General features: G+C 44.4%; 1 long non-coding RNA gene across 1 annotated transcript in view; it reads left to right on the top strand.

The window, feature by feature from the left end:
• The window catches only part of LOC109550247 (uncharacterized), an 85,619-nt gene extending 68,960 nt beyond the window's left edge, over nt 1-16,659 (top strand). The window contains exons 7-9 of the long non-coding RNA XR_002176690.3: nt 5,865-6,075; nt 11,284-11,392; nt 16,484-16,659. This is a non-coding gene — a long non-coding RNA (uncharacterized lncRNA). The remainder of the gene's footprint in view (nt 1-5,864; nt 6,076-11,283; nt 11,393-16,483) is intronic.
• Nucleotides 16,660-17,728: the final 1,069 nt, after the last annotated feature.

Here is a 17,728-nt window from a genome sequence, read left to right as displayed (position 1 = left end):
AGTTCACACATAATTGTCGAGAAGTTTGAAGAGACTGAGCCTTTACCCCACTTGCACGCTAACAAGTTAGCGGCTACAGTTTCATGGATACGGTAAAGGCAGGAGACCCCTGGGTCAGGGAAGGCTGTTTATTATTCACAGCCGTAGCGGTAGAGACTATCAGCACATTTGGGGTACCGATCTCTCAACCCTCAATTCCCAGAGGGCATTGCAAAGACGGCTGCATTATACCTGCTCCTGCAGTGGGTTGCATTTCAGGAGAGGAATCCTGAGTTTAGGGAACCTGAATCTTTTATAAGAAGCAACAGGCATATAATGCCCTTTGCTTCAGCGATAGACATTATCTCTATCTTACAAGGATGTGAGCAAACCTGCATTTTGCTCCAGAGGGAGACACTGTCTCTCTTTATCAAGGCTGGTCATTACATAAACATCCTTCAAAAGATAGTCCAGAACAAACGGCAGTCAGTTTCTCTGCTCAAGATGTGCAGGAATTTGAAAGATCCGTGAAGAATTATACCCCTACAGTAATGTCTTTATAAGCTTAAATTCTTAATAAGTGGAGTTGGAATGAATAAAATCCAGTACCTTATTTTTGCTTTTACCCCAAATTGTCTACTCATTTCTCCCTTTTAGAAAAAGTGATGTTGGAGAGTTTTATTAATATCTTGTCATTATTGATGTCCCCAGAGCAGAGAAACTTCTTAAACACTGTGGGAGTCTTGGTACACCATTGTCTCTGCTTTAATCGTTTTAACTTTGGCATCTCAGCTTCCTTCTGGCTTTTTCATGCCTCCATCCACATGGCTGCCTGCTGGCATCTCTTCCCCCACCCCCTGGACTCAAGGCTGCCTTCTGTCTTCCTACTCCCAACCTTTTTAGGTCTTTCTGGTCCTTCTGGTTTCACTTCATTTGCTTTTGTCTATAAGATATACACAGAGGGCTTCCCTGGTGGCGCAGTGGTTGAGAGTCCGCCTGCCGATGCAGGGGACGTGGGTTCGTGCCCCGGTCTGGGAAGATCCCACATGCCGCGGAGCGGCTGGGCCCGTGAGCCATGGCCGCTGAGCCTGCGCATCCGGAGCCAGTGCTCCGCAACGGGAGAGGCCACAACAGTGAGAGGCCTGCGTACCGCAAAAAAAAAAAAAAAAAAAAAAAAAAAAAAAAAATATATATATATATATATATGTGTGTGTGTGTGTGTGTGTGTGTGTGTGTGTGTGTATACACAGAGAAGACAAAACAATTACACTTCTGATGCCTTGGCCATTTTCTCATAGTGTAAAGCTGGGAGGAATCTTAAAAGCTGTCTAATCGTACCTGCTCATTCTATAGATGTGTAGGGTTCTGTTGTCAAATGAATGCAGGAAATACTAAGTTTAAAAAGTGAAACAGGTGCAACCACTTTGGAGAACCGTTTTGGCAGTTTTTATGAAGTTAAATATATCTGCCCTATGACCCAGTCATTTCTCTCTTAAGTATTTATCCACGAAAAATGAAAGCATATGACCACAGAAGAACTTGCACAAGAATGTTCATACCTGCATTATTCATAATAGGCAAGGCCCGGAAACAATCCAATTTCTGTCAAAAGGAGGGTGGATAAGCAGATCATGAGATATATGTATTTATCCATACACAATGGAATACAGCTCAGCAATTACAAAAAAGAGGATGAGCTGATATACACAATAGCTTTGGTGAGAGTAAGAGATCTCACGCTGAGCAAAAGAAGCCAGACCAGCCACCCACACACAGAGAAATAAATCCATGCAACATGGTTCGACTTTTGTGAAGTCTAAGAAGTAGCAAAGCCAGACTATGGTAATGATGAGAAGTCAGACACTGTTCACGGCTGGACCAGGAGAGGGGATGGACTGGAACGAGGAGACTTCCTGGGGTGATGGAAGCGTCTTGTATCTTGTTTTGGGTGGTGGTAGATTCATTCAACTTTTGAAACTCATTCACCTGAACACTTAAGGTGTGCGCCTGTGCTAATGATACCACAATTAAATCTTTCAAAAAGTGCAACATACTTCTTTATGGTGGGACTTTTCAGAGGAGTTAATCCAGCAAATATGTATCATAAATCTTTAAGAAGGAGACACAGGACGGAGTGTTTCTTAACCATATTTGAAGACGGGCCACACTTTGAAGGCCCATCCAGGGAACAGAACATGCTTTAGAGGACGGTGGGGTTTGCACGTTGACTTAGTGCACCTTATCCGCTGTTTTCTGCTGCTTATTTCCTTCCTCCTCGACCCAGAGGGGGCAGCTCATGCCAGTGCCTGGGGCTGGACGGTGAGTCACCTGCTGTGGTCCGATTCTCCTGCCTCCCCTCTGTTAGACCCTTGTCTCTCCTAGGCCACCGGATCACCACTGCCCATCACCTCCCATCAGTGGCAAGAGACAGGGTTGGACGGGGGAGCTCGGCACCTGTTTGCAGGACTTGTCCTCTATCAGCCACGCAAGCCCATTTATTCCATCACGTTTGTATCCATCACCAGCTTGCAGCCCACGTTGATGCGAGCGCCTCTGTCTGTCACCGTGTCCATCACTGGAGACGCAAGACCGAGGAAAGCACCATTCCTGCCTTAGGAGGAGAGAGTCACATTAAGACAACTTTTAAACAATGTGGTATCCGCAAGGTGCTCAAGACTTTGCTTTCATCTTACTTCTTCCCCTGCAGACGTGCAGATTTCCTCTTCCTCAGATGGGTCTGTCAAAGGCAAAAATTGTGATACCAACCACCGAACACAAAAGGAGGATCATTACTTTGGCTGAAAGGGCGTGTGTCGTAAGAGAAATACTCTACCCGTCACACCGCAGTGGTGCAGTGGGGGAGGGGCTCCGGGACCCGCGGGGTTTTGCTGCACTTCTGTGGGTGCAGCTGCTAAGAAGCAGCCCCAGAAGCCTGTGCTCCAACGATGAGGGGTCATATAGATCCATACGCCGTGATGCTGATGAGTCCAGTGGGTTTTTTCTTGTTTGGGGGCAGGAATGGGGGGAGGTCAGCTTTACAGTTTTTGTAGAACTCTAACGCTGTCAGAATGACTCCTGCCTTCTTATTCACTGCCCAGTTCAAGCATGTGATACACTCTTCCCTGGAACTGGTAGCCAGGCAGGTGGGGAGGGTAAATCCAGCTATCGGCTGCACTCAAGGGCAGCAGAAACAGCCTGACCTTGACCATGGCCATGGCCTTATCGATTGCCCTTGCAAGCGGGCGTCCAAGGGAGGTGGTGAACCCTCAAGTATTATTCAAAGACCAGGCGGTTCTTAGGGAGCAACATCTCTGTTTGTTGACTTTTTATTTTTTATTTATTTTAAAATCTGCATTTTATTAAGGACCACCTATGATGACAATGCCAATTTTTTTGTTTGTTTGTTTTTGCGGTACGCGGGCCTCTCACTGTTGTGGCCTCTCCCAATGCGGAGCACAGGCTCCGGACGCGCAGGCTCAGCGGCCACGGCTCACGGACCCAGCCGCTCCGCGGCACGAACCCGTGTCCCCTGCATCGGTAGGTGGACTCTCAACCACTGCGCCACCAGGGAAGCCCTGTTGACTTTTTAAAAGAAATTAATATGGAGCAGTATTGACTTTGTATGTATGTGTCTGCAGAGTCCCATGCGTTTTACTGCATGTACCACCATCACAGTCAGGATACAGCCAGCCTGGTCCTTCCAAAATTCTCTCCTGCTATCCCATTTACTCACACCCTCATCCCACCCCTGGCTCCTAGCAACCACTGATCGGTTCTCCATCATCATAGCTTTGTCTCTCTGAGAGCCTCATGTACATGAGATCATTATAGTGCATAACCTTTTGAGTCTGGCTTCTTTCACACAGGGTGATTTTGTCTGAAGATCTTTCTTTAGCCCTTTAGCAATTCTTCCAGAGCAAGTCTGCGTCTGATGAATTCTCTTATTTTTCATTCACCTGAGAAGGTTTTCATTTCACCTTCATTCCTGAAGGATATTTTCTTAGAATATAGGATTCCAGGATGACAGTTTTTTTTTTCTTTCTGCACATAAACACTGTTGTTCAACTACTTTCTCTCCTCTAGTTGTTTCAGATGAGAATTCCAGCTGTTCCACTGTTGTTCCAACATAATATGTTGTTTTTCTCTGAGTGCTTTTTTCAGCAGTTTAATCATGATGTGTCTGGGCATGGATTTCTTGGGTTTATCCTGTTTGGGGTCTGCTGAGATTCTGCAATCTATTGGTTTATGCCTTTTGATAAATTTGGGAAGTTTTCAGTCTATTTTTCATCTGTTTTTCTACATCATACTCTTTTTCCTATCCTCTGGGACTCTAATGCCACAAATATTAGACTTTTTGGAATTGTTCCATAGGACTCTGAAGCGCTGTTCGTTTTTGTTTTCAATCTTCATGCTCTCTCTCTTTTCAGTTTTTTTCCTGTCTTTAAAAAATGTTTTTTATTGAAATATAGTTGATTTACAGTGTTATGTTAGTTTCAGGTGAAGTGTACAGTAAACTGATTCAGTTATACATATATATATATATATTCATTCTCTCTTGTTAAGACTGGATAATTTCTATTGCTCAATCTTCAAGTTGATCAACTTTTCCCTCTGTTATCTCCATTCTGTTTTTTAACCCATTCAGTGAAGTTTACATTTTTGTTAATGTATTTTCAGTTCTAAAATATCTATTTGGGTCATCTCGTATTTTTTTTTTTTTTTTTGCTGAGGCTTTCTAGAGTATTTGTTTTTACTTCTCGGAGCATTTTTGTAATTGTCGCTTTAACGTCTTTGTCAGATAACTTTCGCATCTGTGTCATCTTGGCACTGATATCCATTGGTTGCGGTTTCCCATGTGAGTTGAGATTTTCCTGGTTCATATGCCAAATATTTTTGGATCATATCACAGACATTTTGAGTATTATGAGATACTGGGTCTTGTTTAAATCGGGTAGAGAATGTTGTTGTTGTTGTTTTTTTAAGCAGACAATCGACACAGTTGGGCTCAGTCTGCAAGTTCTGACCAGATTTCTGTGCGTTGTGGTTTGAATGTCAGTTCCACTTTCAAAGTCTTTGCAGTGCTCTTCACATTTCTCCTGAATGCCCACCATCTCATGGTCAGGCTGGGACCTAGATGGTGAGGTATCTGTTAATTCAGTTCTGGGTCTTTGTTACGCTGTTTGTGATCAAATCCAAGCACGCGTGGCGTGGCGGTGAGCCCAGAATTTAGCATATAATGTTATGGTTTGTTTTCCCAAACTCCTTTCTCTCTATAATCTCCCTGGTATTTTCCAGTTTCCTGGGGTTTCCCTTTTTGGTTGTCCATCCAGAAAGCTGGGCTTTTATTTTCCCTGTTCTCCTGTGCCATTCTTGTGACTCTGCCCGTGTCCAGGGCCAAATGGTGGGGGCACTGAGAGAGGGAAAACCATACTCTTGGGACCACCCCTCCTTTAATTGGAGAGGAAGTGTCCCCTTCCCCAGCATTCTCCATGCTGCGTGCCTTTCATGTTTATTAGAGGAGGTGATGGAGAGGATGTGACCTCCAGTTGACCCATGAGCTGGACCGGGGCAGGCAGAGGCTCCTAACCCCCTCCCCTCCCCTGAATGTACATTCTTCCCACCATTCCTGCAGTGGGAGCTGTTCCAAGGACACAGCCTTGGGAGTCAGGTGTTGTTGAGACCATCTGGACAGTATACATGACTGGACCCCGGTAGGGCTTCTGATAATCTTTTAAGAGTCTGGCGGGCGGGTACAGTGATGCGTTTGTCTTGCGGCCGCTCAAGGTGAGCATCTTATGTAAGTCCCCTTGCTTATTAAACCTGCCACCTACCGATCTGGAGGAGTCATCTTTTTTCCTCTGTCTCTCCCTGCCCTCTCTGTATAGGGGCCGGTTTCAGATTTCACGCAGGAAGCTCCCGAGGCTGTGAACTTACACTGCTGTCTACACAGCCAGAAGACTCCTTTCTCACACCTGGAGGCTGAACTAGAAGATTTCTGCTGGAGTGTTCTCGGTCCCACTTCTGGGCTTCAGGCTGCCTTGCGTCCCTTCCAGGGAATTCCAGGGGGAAAATGGTGGATCCGCAGACAAGCTGATGGTACTAGGAATTCATGTTTTCTCTCCCCATCAACCTGCTTGGTCCTCAGATAGCTGCCCCTGCATTCTGTCCTGGAATTCAGTGGGTGAGCCAGGGTAGAGAGAGAGAGCTTACTCCATCTTACCCAGATCTAGAAGCTGTTCACTGACTTTTGCTGAGCCATTTCTCCAGATCTCTTTGGTGTGAGAACTGGGGACTCTTTCCAAAGGGAGAATGGACATGTCATCATAGGAGTGTATGAGGGCAGTTGTCAAATACGTGAGTTTGTGCTACTGAAGTGCTGAGAAAAGACATTGCAGCCTCTCGTGGGCAACATGGAGCCTCTAAAGAGCGGCCCAATCCTTGTCCCAGGCTGGAGGAGCAGCCACCCTCCTCTTATTCCCACACACGGCTGACGGGAGCAGAGCCGGCCCTGCCTGTTTAGCGTGACGGTACCGCAGGCAGCTCTCTTCCTAATGGCCCATGGGGCGCATATCATATTCCAGATGCACAGCCGTCAGCCCTGCATCTCTTCCCAGGTCGCTTAGGAAACTTTCTTTTCTTCTCTTTGCTTTTTTCCATGTCTTCTGCCAGCCTCTTTTATGGAATAATGTGACCGTAGGAAGGAATGAGTAGATCCAGCCGACCCAAGGGGACGGGTGGAGCGTTAACGCGAAGAAATCAGGTTCTTAGGTGCAGTAAACATTGTGATCTCGTCTGGGGCAGTCTTTTGTGAGGAAGGAAGCTGTAGTGCAGGACACTCTTGGTTGATAAAGATATAGTTGTTCTTGCCAATGTCACCCAAGGGATAAACAGTTTTGCCCGCCATAAAATCTCATTAGTCCTGCCAGGCGAATGAAGAAATGTAAAGATTTGTGGCCCCCGTCTAACTAAAGCCATTATCTCAAGAATGTCTCAGTGATGCGTCATGGGTCTATTTGAAGATTTCCATTTACCTGTAGTAGGGTTTGCTTTCCTTTCTTCTACTGGAGGAAAACATTCAGCCTGTTTTATTGTTTTGGATTCATTTTTCAGAGAACTGAAACTATCAGAGCTAGCCCTCCCTCCAGAAAAAGTGAAAAGCGCCAACCACTTGCCTGTTGCCCCCCAGCAGACGCAATCCTAGAGGAGATTTCTGTTTGTGCAGTGACAGGTGGGGCGTGTTTGGTGCGTGCACAAGTTGGAGAATATGATTGACGCAGTCGTGAATCCCTTTGTGCTTGAAAAACAGGCTGAGAATCTAAGAAAAACTCAGAGTCTCTCTGAAAAAGAGACACTATGAGCATTGCACTATTTTCCTTTTTTATACATAAAAGGAAAATAGCGAGTATAGGAAACGTTAATTCTCTCAATGAATGTTTACTAAGTGTCTCTGTATGAGGTTGTGTGTTAAGAGCTGTGGGAGATGCAAAGAATACGCTAAGAGTCTTGTTCTCCTCGTGAAGACGAGGCGCACTCGTAGGTAGTGGTGGCCGAGCATGGGATCCTCCCGGACCAGGGCTCGAACCCGTGTCCCCTGCATTGGCGGGTGGATTCTTAACCACTGCGTCACCAGGGAAGCCCCTTATCAACTTTATTGAGGAACAATTTAGGTACAATAAACTACATCCATTTAAAGTACATACTCTTCTAACCTTTTAAACTACTAACTTACTAATGACTTGTTAATTAAAAATTATTCACCAATTCAAATAAAAAATAATTTTAAAACCCTACACAATTGGGAAATACTATATGACCTTCAGAGGGAGCAAGACGAATATGACTTTATCTTACTGTCTGGAATCTATGTGACACACACGTACGACAGAAGGGCAAGAGGAAGCAGGTGAGAATCAGGACGAGAGGGTCCACCAGGACGCGAGAATTGTTTCCTGGGGGCACCTGGTGTGCTCCGGTAACACAGTCTAGGGAACACTTTGGCTGCGAGAATGAAGTGAGGGGGACAGTCATGCCTTTCATGACTGTCCCTTTCTGTTCCCAAGGTCCCCACCTTGGTCCAGGACCTCATCGCCTCATGTTTAAATTATTATTAAAAGCCATCCAATGTTTCCCCTTGCTTCTGGTCTCTCCCCACATTAACCTGTCTTGCATGTAACTGTGTTTAGGCCACTTCCCAACTAACACAATTTCAGGAACTCTTGGGGCGAAATCAGACGCTTCAGTCTGGCATTTGAAGCCCTCAGCCATGCAGCCTGTACCTGGAGTGGCTTTGTCAACCCATCTCACCTAATTCTAAACACAGGCCATCTGTTTCAGGTGGGTGGTTCCATTCACTTGCCCACATCTTCATGGCATCCCTCCTGTGGGAACATCCCTTCATCTTCCTTACCTGTGTTTCGTGCTCCACGTGCTATTCTCTGTCAACTTTATGTACACAGTGAAGACTTTGTACCCTCCGAATTCTTGCTCTTCCATATTTTTGTAGCTGTTATGGCCTGAACTACTCACTTTATACAGAATCACGAGCTGCTTTTGATTTTTAATGAGCGTTTCATGAGCCTATATTCTCTTTCTTAAATAACCAGTGTAAACAGGCTGAGATCAGGGATCACATTATAGAATACTTCCTGGGCTTTAGGATTATATGTAAAAAAAAAAAAATCCTCTAAATGTGTAATTCAATGGTGTGTGGAGACTTTCAATGCAAGCAAATCCAAGAATCTGAAAACAGTCCTTTGTTAGACCATGCATCTTTTAAAATATACGTGTATATCTTAAATATTTTTTGTAAGCACTAAGGAAATGCAAAGTGTGGTGATAACAATAGTGAATATTTATTGAGTTCTGACTGTGTGTCGGACACTTTCCCAAGCGTTTTTCCCGTAACTGCTTTAATTCTCCTGACAACCCACTGAGGCTGTTATTCCCATTTTACAGCCAAGGAAACCAAAGCACAAAGTGGGGAAGTCATTGCCAAGGCCAGAGAGTTTGGGCCAAGCAGCTGGGCCTGGTGCCCAAGAGTTTAACCACAACACACAATGCATCTCATTCATATGAGGAGCATATGAAATGTAGACAATGTTAAGGAATAAGGAGCAGAATTGTAATTAGAGGCCAGAGGAAGAGATCGTGACCATGTCACGATTTATGCCTGAGAGATGGTGAGATGGAACGTACCGCCTGTATGACAGAGGTGTTGGATTCTAACGAACTCTGGACAAAGAACAGCTCGTTATCTGTAGAGTCTGTTTTTAGATTCTTTTCCTTAGGTCATTGTAGAGAAAATATAAAGTCTCTGATTACTCTGTGTATGATAGGTATGATCTTAATTATTATTATTATTTTTAAAGATGTCATACAAGTCTGCACTTTGCTGAGTTTTTCATTAAAAATCTCCTTTTCGGACTTAGCAAATGCTAATCTTTTCCACTTAAATAGTTGGAAATTCTCCCCTGGGCGTCCTGGCTCTTTAAATATTTTTAGGTTGCCTGATTTCTTCTGTTGACTCTCCAGGAAGCCAGTTTCATTCCTAAACCCCAGAGCGTAGCCCTGCTCCATCTTCTGCACCCTCACTGCATCACGATGAGGTGCTGCCTAATTACTGCTTTTGTGGGGTCACAGAGGCCGGAGTATTTGTCTCCAGGCCATTGCTCTGGACCGTAAACTCTTCTCAGATGAGAGGTAAATCTCTTCAGTATTTAAATCTCCAGGATTTGTAAGAGGAGTTTACTCCAACCAAATTGTTTCAAGTCTTGTAAGAGAAGTGATCAAACGAGACAATGTAACTCAGCCTGAGATAGTTTCTAATGGGACCAGTTTAAGGGTAGGGATGTCCCCCCCCACCCGTAAGAGTATAAAAATCTGGTGTCCACATCTAAAGGGGGATCCTGAAAAATCAAATCATTTTATTTACTTTGTTTCTCCATTTCTGGTATGAGAAGGGAATTCAGAAGTGAGTAGTTGAGGAAGTGTTACTTCGTCTCCTATGAAGACACAAAGGCAAAGTTCTAATTATAGTAATACCCTGGCTTTTTGCTGGATATTTTCTTCCAATAATGGAAATTTCTTTAAGAAATTTCAACCAAACAGCTAAACCTGTGTTTTTACTAGAAACTAAATACTTAAAATAGATATGAAATAAATGACACTTGTAATTTTATGCTTATTTGCTTAACTCTAAAGTGAAACATGCAGAACATGTTAATTTGCAAGTGCGTTGGAATTGAGTGGAAGAAGTTAACATTAAATAACACATGAGTATTTCCTTATTATCGGTGGGAAAAATTATAGGATTGGCCACTTGTAGAATATTTGCTTATTTTCTGAGATTTCTTTTTTAAAATAAATGTATTCACTTTTCCAGTCCTTATGATGTAGGGGAGTTACTGTGGAAGCAGTAAGTTACTGAGAAGCAGACCTTTGATAGAGGAACAGTGATGAGGAAAAGGGTCCTCTGCACTGTTCAGGCTTCTCCCGTGTGTTTAGCATCTTTCCCACCACACACATTGCCCATGCTTTCCTCCAGAGGTGCCAGTCCAGAAAGGAGGTCTGCTGCATATGTGATGGTGGGACTGTAGGCTCTTTGAGGTCCGAGGTCCAACTTCTGGACCGCTTTCCCAAGTGACCTGAGACATCCTCAGGTTACGTGCTTCTGTCTCTGGAACAAGTAGACAGACTTGTAGTCTCTACAGCGGTGGGTCCCAAGCTCAGCAGCAAATTAGAATCTCTTGGGGAACTCTATTTATTTATTTATTTTTTTAAACTTTTTATTTTATATTGGAGTACAGTTGATTAACAATATTGTGATAGTTCCAGGTGTACAGCAAAGTGATTCAGTTATAGGTATACGTGTATCTATTCTTTTTTCAATTCTTTTCCCATTTAGGTTGTTGCATAATATTGAGCAGAGTTCCCTGTGCTCTACAGTAGGTCCTTGTTGGTAATCCATGTTAAATATAGCGGTGTGCACATGTCAGTCCTCTTGAGGAACTTTAAAAACTCCTGATGCCCGGTTCCTGCCCACCCCCAGATTAAAATTTAATTGGCCGCAGTGTGAGGCCTAGACGCCTGTATATTTAAATTTCTCCACCAGACACTGCTCTAAATTCATTCTAGAAGAAAGAAACTTCCTCCTCCCTCATTGGCCAGTTGCTGGCATACCTGTAGAGATGGTAGCAACAGGGGTGTTTTATTGGTAATAATATGCCGCAAAATTATCAAAAGGCTGCAATGAAAGGCCCTGTCAAAGTAAAAAGATAACAACTATTACTCTCCTTATTTTGGTAGAAAAGATTGCTGAGACCGGACATCTGTGGAACACCCTCCCAGTTATAAAGCACGTTCAACATACCACCAGCTTTGTCCTCAGAAGGACCCTGTGAGGCAGCCAAGGAAGGTATTATTATGTACTTTTTTTTTTTTTTTTTTTGCGGTACGCGGGCCTCTCACTGCTGTGGCCTCTCCCGTTGTGGAGCACAGGCTCTGGACGCGCAGGCTCAGCGGCCATAGCTCACGGGCCCAGCTGCTCCGCGGCATGTGGGATCTTCCCGGACCGGGGCACGAACCCGTGTCCCCTGCATCGGCAGGCGGACTCTCAACCACTGTGCCACCAGGGAAGCCCATATGTACATTTTTTACAGGTGAGGAAATTAAGTTCAGAAAGGCTGAAAGACATGTCCAGGATCACACAGCTAAGTAGCTAGCGGCGCTGGGGTTAGAATCCAGGTTTCTGATTGCTATTCCCTTGTAACAAGTGGTCGTATTATGACTTAGAATCCCATATAGTTCTAGTTATTCACTCACTGTGTGACTGTGTGTGGTTGTGTGACCTCTCTTTTTATTATTCTATAAAATGGGGATACTACGTGGACCTGCCTCACAGGGCCGCTCTGGGATGGAACGGGATAAAGCTTCTCGTAGACTGTAAAAGTCAGTACAAATGTAAACTGCTGCTGTTATTATTACCTACAGGGAAGGAGCAGTGGTTTGAGAGAGGTCAGGTTATTTATAATGCTGTTTTCCTGCACTTGGGACTTAAAATTAACTAGCAAATTAGAAGTTGTTACCTGGCAGTACTTCATTCTTTCCAATATAGTCTGCGTATGTTTTTGGTCTGCTTTGTTCACTGATTTACCGGCCGGGATTGCAGAATTGATCAGAGCAGACTGGGCTTCCCAGGGTCAAAGGAACATCTGAGTGAGACACTGAATCCACATTGGAGTCACACTTCCCTTCCTGCTGCGTTTCTGAATTTTCTGGCTCACGATGGCATCTGAAGCAGCTGCTGTATGTGTCCTTAACCAAGTTAAGATCTGTAACGTGTCACCTTACTTCACTGGGGCTCCCTGGGCCTGTTTTGTTCTGTTTTTTAGATTCTGCATATGAGTGCAATCACATGGTAGCTGAATTTCTCTGTCTGACTTATCTCACTTAGCACAATATCCTAGAGGTTCATCCATGCTGTCCTGTGAATGGCAAGATCTCATTTCTATTTATGGCTGAGTAACATTCCATCATATACATATATTCCATCATGTGTGTGTACATATATATCACATCTTCTTTATCCATTCATCCATTGATGGACACTTAGGTTGTTTCCGTATCTTGGCTATTGTGAATAATGCTGCGATGAACATGGGGGTGCATATATCTTATCTAATCAGTGTCTTCATATTCTTTGGATAAATACCCAGAAGTGGAATAGCTGGATCATATGATGGTTCCGTTCTTAATTTTTTGAGGAACGTCCGTACTGTTCTCCATAGTGGCTTTACCACTTTACATCCCCACTAGCAGTGCACGAGGGCTCCCTTTTCTCAGCATCCTCGCCAGCATGTTTAGATGATAGCCATTGTGACAGGTGTGAGGTGATATCTCACTGTGATTCCTGGGCCTATATGGAGGGCCCTGAATTAGTCATGTGGGTACTTGATCAATATCACTTGAACAGCTCTGTTCTTGCCTCAACACTGGGCTTTGCTGCTGGAGAGTAGACCTGGGTTAGGAGAGAGATGTCTGAGGAATGTCTGCGGTTTGTCTCATAAGAGATAAAAATAGGGAATCAGTTAGGAGAAGGGATAAAAGAATGCGTTCCTTCAATCCCCCTTTGATCATTCAATGCGCTGTCAGTGAGAAATCTGACGGTACTTCGTTGTATATAAAGACACTTCCTATTTATAAACACAGGTCATTTTATACCTGTTTAAAAAACTTTATCACTGTCAACTTCCACGATTTTTTTCCATAATTCTCTTCAGCACAGTACTCTACATTCAATAGATTTTCAATAAATGTTGGCAGGAACTTTTTTCTCTGTGACATTCATTCATTTATTTATTCGTGTAAGAAACATTTCTTAAGTTTTGACTTGATGTCAGGCACTATACAGGAGCGGGGGGTAAACAGCCAGAAAGACATGGTTCCCATTTTTAAGGAACTGATTGTTTCGTGGGGAAGCAGAGCGTGAACAGATGACTAGAATCAGCATAAGTGTGTGATGGTGGGAGGCACACGGAAGGGGACTGGGGGCCAGGAAATGGGTTCCAGAGGGAATGCCTAAGCCGGTTCTGGAAGAGCAAGAGGGGCTGGGAGGTGAGATGGACAGTTGGGACGACAGGTGACTATAGGCACATTTATAGGAGTTACATAGGCACAGAGGTCAGGGGAGGAGGCTGGAGTGCAGAGAGCAAGCAAAAGCAAGCACAGCCGGGTCACCGTGTACCCAGTGTTTTCCCACATTCCTTAGTAGTTTATGAATTAAATATAAATGAAATAGAACAGGGACTATCAGAGACTATGATACGTAGCAAGGGTGAGTTTTGTTGCATGAAACTTATGTTTCAGTTACAGGGGTGTGTGTGTGTGTACATAAAAATGTATGCCTGTACTGAGTACAGGTAAAAATGTTTGAGATGCTCTGTTGTAGGCTGGGAGTGCCGCTGAAAGGTTTTTACCCAGAGGAGCAGCATGATCAGGTTTGCATTTTAGCACAACTGTGCTACAGTTATTCTGGCTACAGTACGTAGAGCGGATTTGAGTGGTTGGAATGCAGCACAATGGCAAGTGCTGGAGCAGCTCTCTTGTATAATGAGGTAGGAGCCACATGTTGTGAATGGCAGATCAATGACACAGAAGGAGCATGGTTCCCTGATGATTATGGAGCTGCCATACCAGCCCTGTACTGCCTATCCAGACTTCTAAATTTGAGAGAAATAAAGCTCTAGTCTTGTTTAGCTCACTGTTGTTTGGGTCTGTAATGGTAGGCTAACCAATATCCTTAACCATTATACCCGCCTGTGGCAGATGGAGCCTAAGATGACCTGTAATGATCCCCACCTCTTGGTATCACATTTCTGGGTAATCCCCTCCCCTGCAGTATGGGTGGGATCTGTGATTTGCCTCTAACCAATAGAATATGCCAAGAATGATATTTCCACGAATAGATCACTTAAGATACTGACTTCCATTTTGTTAGCAAGTCTTACTTTTGCTGGCTTTGATGAAGCAGGTTGGCATGTTATGAGTTGCCCTGTGAAGAGGCTCAGAGGGCAGAGAACTGAAGGCAGCTTCTGGCCAACAGCCAGCAAGTAACTAAGGCCCCCAGTCCAGCTGCCTGCAAAGAGCTGAATCCTGCCAACAGCTAGGTGAGCTTGCAGCTGGGTCCTTCCCCAGTTAAGCTTTCAGATGAGACCTGAGCTCTGGCCAACACCTCGATTATAGTCTTGGGAGACACCCTGAAGCTGAGAACCCAGCTAGATTGTCCCTGGACTTCTGACCCACAGAAATTGCGATAATAACTGTGTGCTATCCTGAGCCCATAAGATTGCGGTAATTCATTATGCAGCAATAGATAATACACTGTCTAATTTATATTTGACTTCCTCTGCCTCCTTGGTTTCAGCCTCATATTCCTGACCAGCAACACTCATACAGAGATACCCATTTCAAACCCAAATACACCTTCATACTTCCATCCTCATTAGACCAGCAAAATAAAAATGCTGGATAATTCCAAGATATGGTGAAGCAGGAATTCTTTTGCACTGTGACTGTAAATGGAATAACCACTTTAGGAAATAATGGGCAAAATCTCAGAAAATTGAAGATGAACATGCTTTACCATCCATTATTCTACTTCTTGACATAAGCCCTAAAAGACTTTTATACATATGCACAAGGTAAGATCCAAGAATATTCACTGTACAATCTTTAGTATCAGTGAAGTCCCAGGAGTGGGGTGCTGCAGTAATAAACACTCAAAAATGTGGAAGTGGCTTTGGAACTGGGTGATGGGTAGAGGCTTGAAGAGTTTTGAGGTGCCTGCTAGAAAAAGCCAACATTGCCATGAACAGACCATTAGGGGCGATTCTGACGAGAGCCATAGAGAAAGCCTCAATCCTTTTAAGTAATCCTGAACAGAATGTTGTAGAAATAGAGATGGAAAAAGCCATTCTGATGAAGGCTTAGCTGGAAATGAGGAACATTTTATTGCACAATAGAGGAAAGGCCGTACTTTTTATAAAGTGGCAAAGAACTGAATTGTGTTCATGTTCTAATGTTTTGTGGAAGTTAGAACTTGCAAGCAATGAAGTTGGATATTTAGCTGAAGCAGTTTCTAAGCAAAGAGTTGCAGAAGTAGCCTGATTCTTCCTGACTATTTAGGGTAAAATGTGAAAAGAGAGAAATGACTTAAAGATGAAATTGTTACTAACAAAAGGAAACAGAACTTAAAGATTTGTAAAATTCTCAGTGTCCATATTGACAAGAATGAGAAGGGCTCTTTGGGAGAGAACACGAAGGATGTGGCCAAGCGAGCATTCGATAAGGAGGTGGGTGGGGATCCGCCACCTCCACAGAAGCCAGGAGGTCTTCTCCAAGACAACGGAAGAATAACCCTCCCCCCCAAGGTGATGCAGAGATTGTCAGGGCTGCCACTTGCATCACAGGCCTGTGTTCAGGGCGGGAGAGAGCAGGAGGGGCCGCTGGCGCTCTCAGGAGCTCAGGGATAGCCGGCAGCACGGCTTTGCCTCACATGTCCGCAACCTGCACTCAGGCAGGATGCTCCTCGGCTGCCCCAGGTGCGGCTCGGGCAGCAAACTGTGGCAGCATCCATACTGCCCAGAGAGTGTAGGAGCCCCGGGGGCATGGCTGCCTCCAGCTAGGCTTCACAGGAGGGGACCAACGAGGCATGGAGCCACGGGGGTGGGGCCTGTCTCTGCTTTCTTCTTTCCCATTTCTCCGCTTTGGACTGGGAACACCTGTCCTGTGACCATCCTACCACTTTGTATTTTGGAAGCGCAGGCTCACAGCTGGGGAATTTGCCTCAGGATAAATCTTACCTTGAGTCTCACCATATCTGATTTAGATGGTATTTGGAGGAGATCTTGGACTTTACACTTCTGAGTTGACATGTGAGTACAACATAAATTTTGGATGGCCAAGGGTGGACTGCTATAGACTGAATGTTTCTGTCCCATCTCCCCAGTTCATAAGCCCAGGGATTACTGCCCTTTTAAAAGAGACTCCAGAGGGCTCCCTCTCCCCATCTGCCATGGGAGGACACAGCAAGAAGACAGCCGTCCATGACTAGAAATCTCACACCGAATCTGCTGGTTCCTAGCTTCCAGAACTGTGAAAAATAAATTTCTGTTGTTTATATGCCGTCCAGTCTGTGGTTTTTTGTTATAGCAGCCTGAATGCCTGAAGACATCAGGGTTGAAAACGACCTAAATATCCATCAATAGAAAATGGACGAACTGTATTATATTGTTACAGCAATTAGAATGAATGAAATGGGCTTCCCTGGTGGCGCAGTGGTTAAGAATACGCCTGCCAGTGCAGGGGACATGGGTTCCAGCCCTGGTCCGGGAAGATCCCACATACCGCAGAGCAGCTAAGCCCGTGTGCCACAACTACTGAGCCTGCGCTCTAGAGCCCACGAGCCACAACCACTGAAGTCCGTGCGCCTAGAGCCCGTGCTCCGCAACAAGAGAAGCCACCGCAATGAGAAACATGCGCACCACAACGAAGAGTAGCCCCCACTCGCCGCAACTAGAGAAAGCCCGCGCGCAGCAGCAAAGACCCAACGCAGCCAGAAATAATACACAAATAAATAAAATGAATGAACTAACTTTATGTTTATAAACATGGATCAACCTCAGAAACACAACTTTGAACAGGAAAAGGCAATCTCAAGAAAGCATAGTATAACATTTATATAAAGCTTGAAAACCCATAAAACAATATTATAGAATGCTTACAACATAGAGTAATAGTAAAAAACATGCATCTGAAAAATAATCAAAATGCAAATCAGGATGTGGTGGGTACCAGGTGTTGTTGTTATGCAACTCTATGCTTTTCATGTATGTTTTACATGTTAAACAAAACAAAACAATACTGAAATGCTTATTGGCCATGAGGCTGTAAATCCTGGCACAGATCAAGAAGACACTTTACAAAACTTGTGTAATTGCTGTCCTACTTCACGTCATTGTAACTTCACTTTCAGAGAGCGGGAACAGGTAAGTTGGGGGGAAAAGGGACAGAGATGAGGTTGAGTAAGGGCTGTTAGAATTCTTTATCACAGCTCTTAGTGAGGGTTTTCTGGAAACATGAAATTTGAGGTGAGATTTGAGAAAGGAAGGCGGCAGCCTGGTGAATACAAGCAGAGAATACCAAGGAGAGATGGGATGATGAACGGTTTGCTTGAGTAGTTAACCATTTAGGA

Source organism: Tursiops truncatus, chromosome 18 (genome assembly GCF_011762595.2).
Source record: "Tursiops truncatus isolate mTurTru1 chromosome 18, mTurTru1.mat.Y, whole genome shotgun sequence".
Classification (NCBI taxonomy): Eukaryota; Metazoa; Chordata; class Mammalia; order Artiodactyla; family Delphinidae; genus Tursiops; species Tursiops truncatus.
Note: the sequence above shows the minus strand (reverse complement) of the source record. Positions and strands in the feature narration are given on the sequence as shown.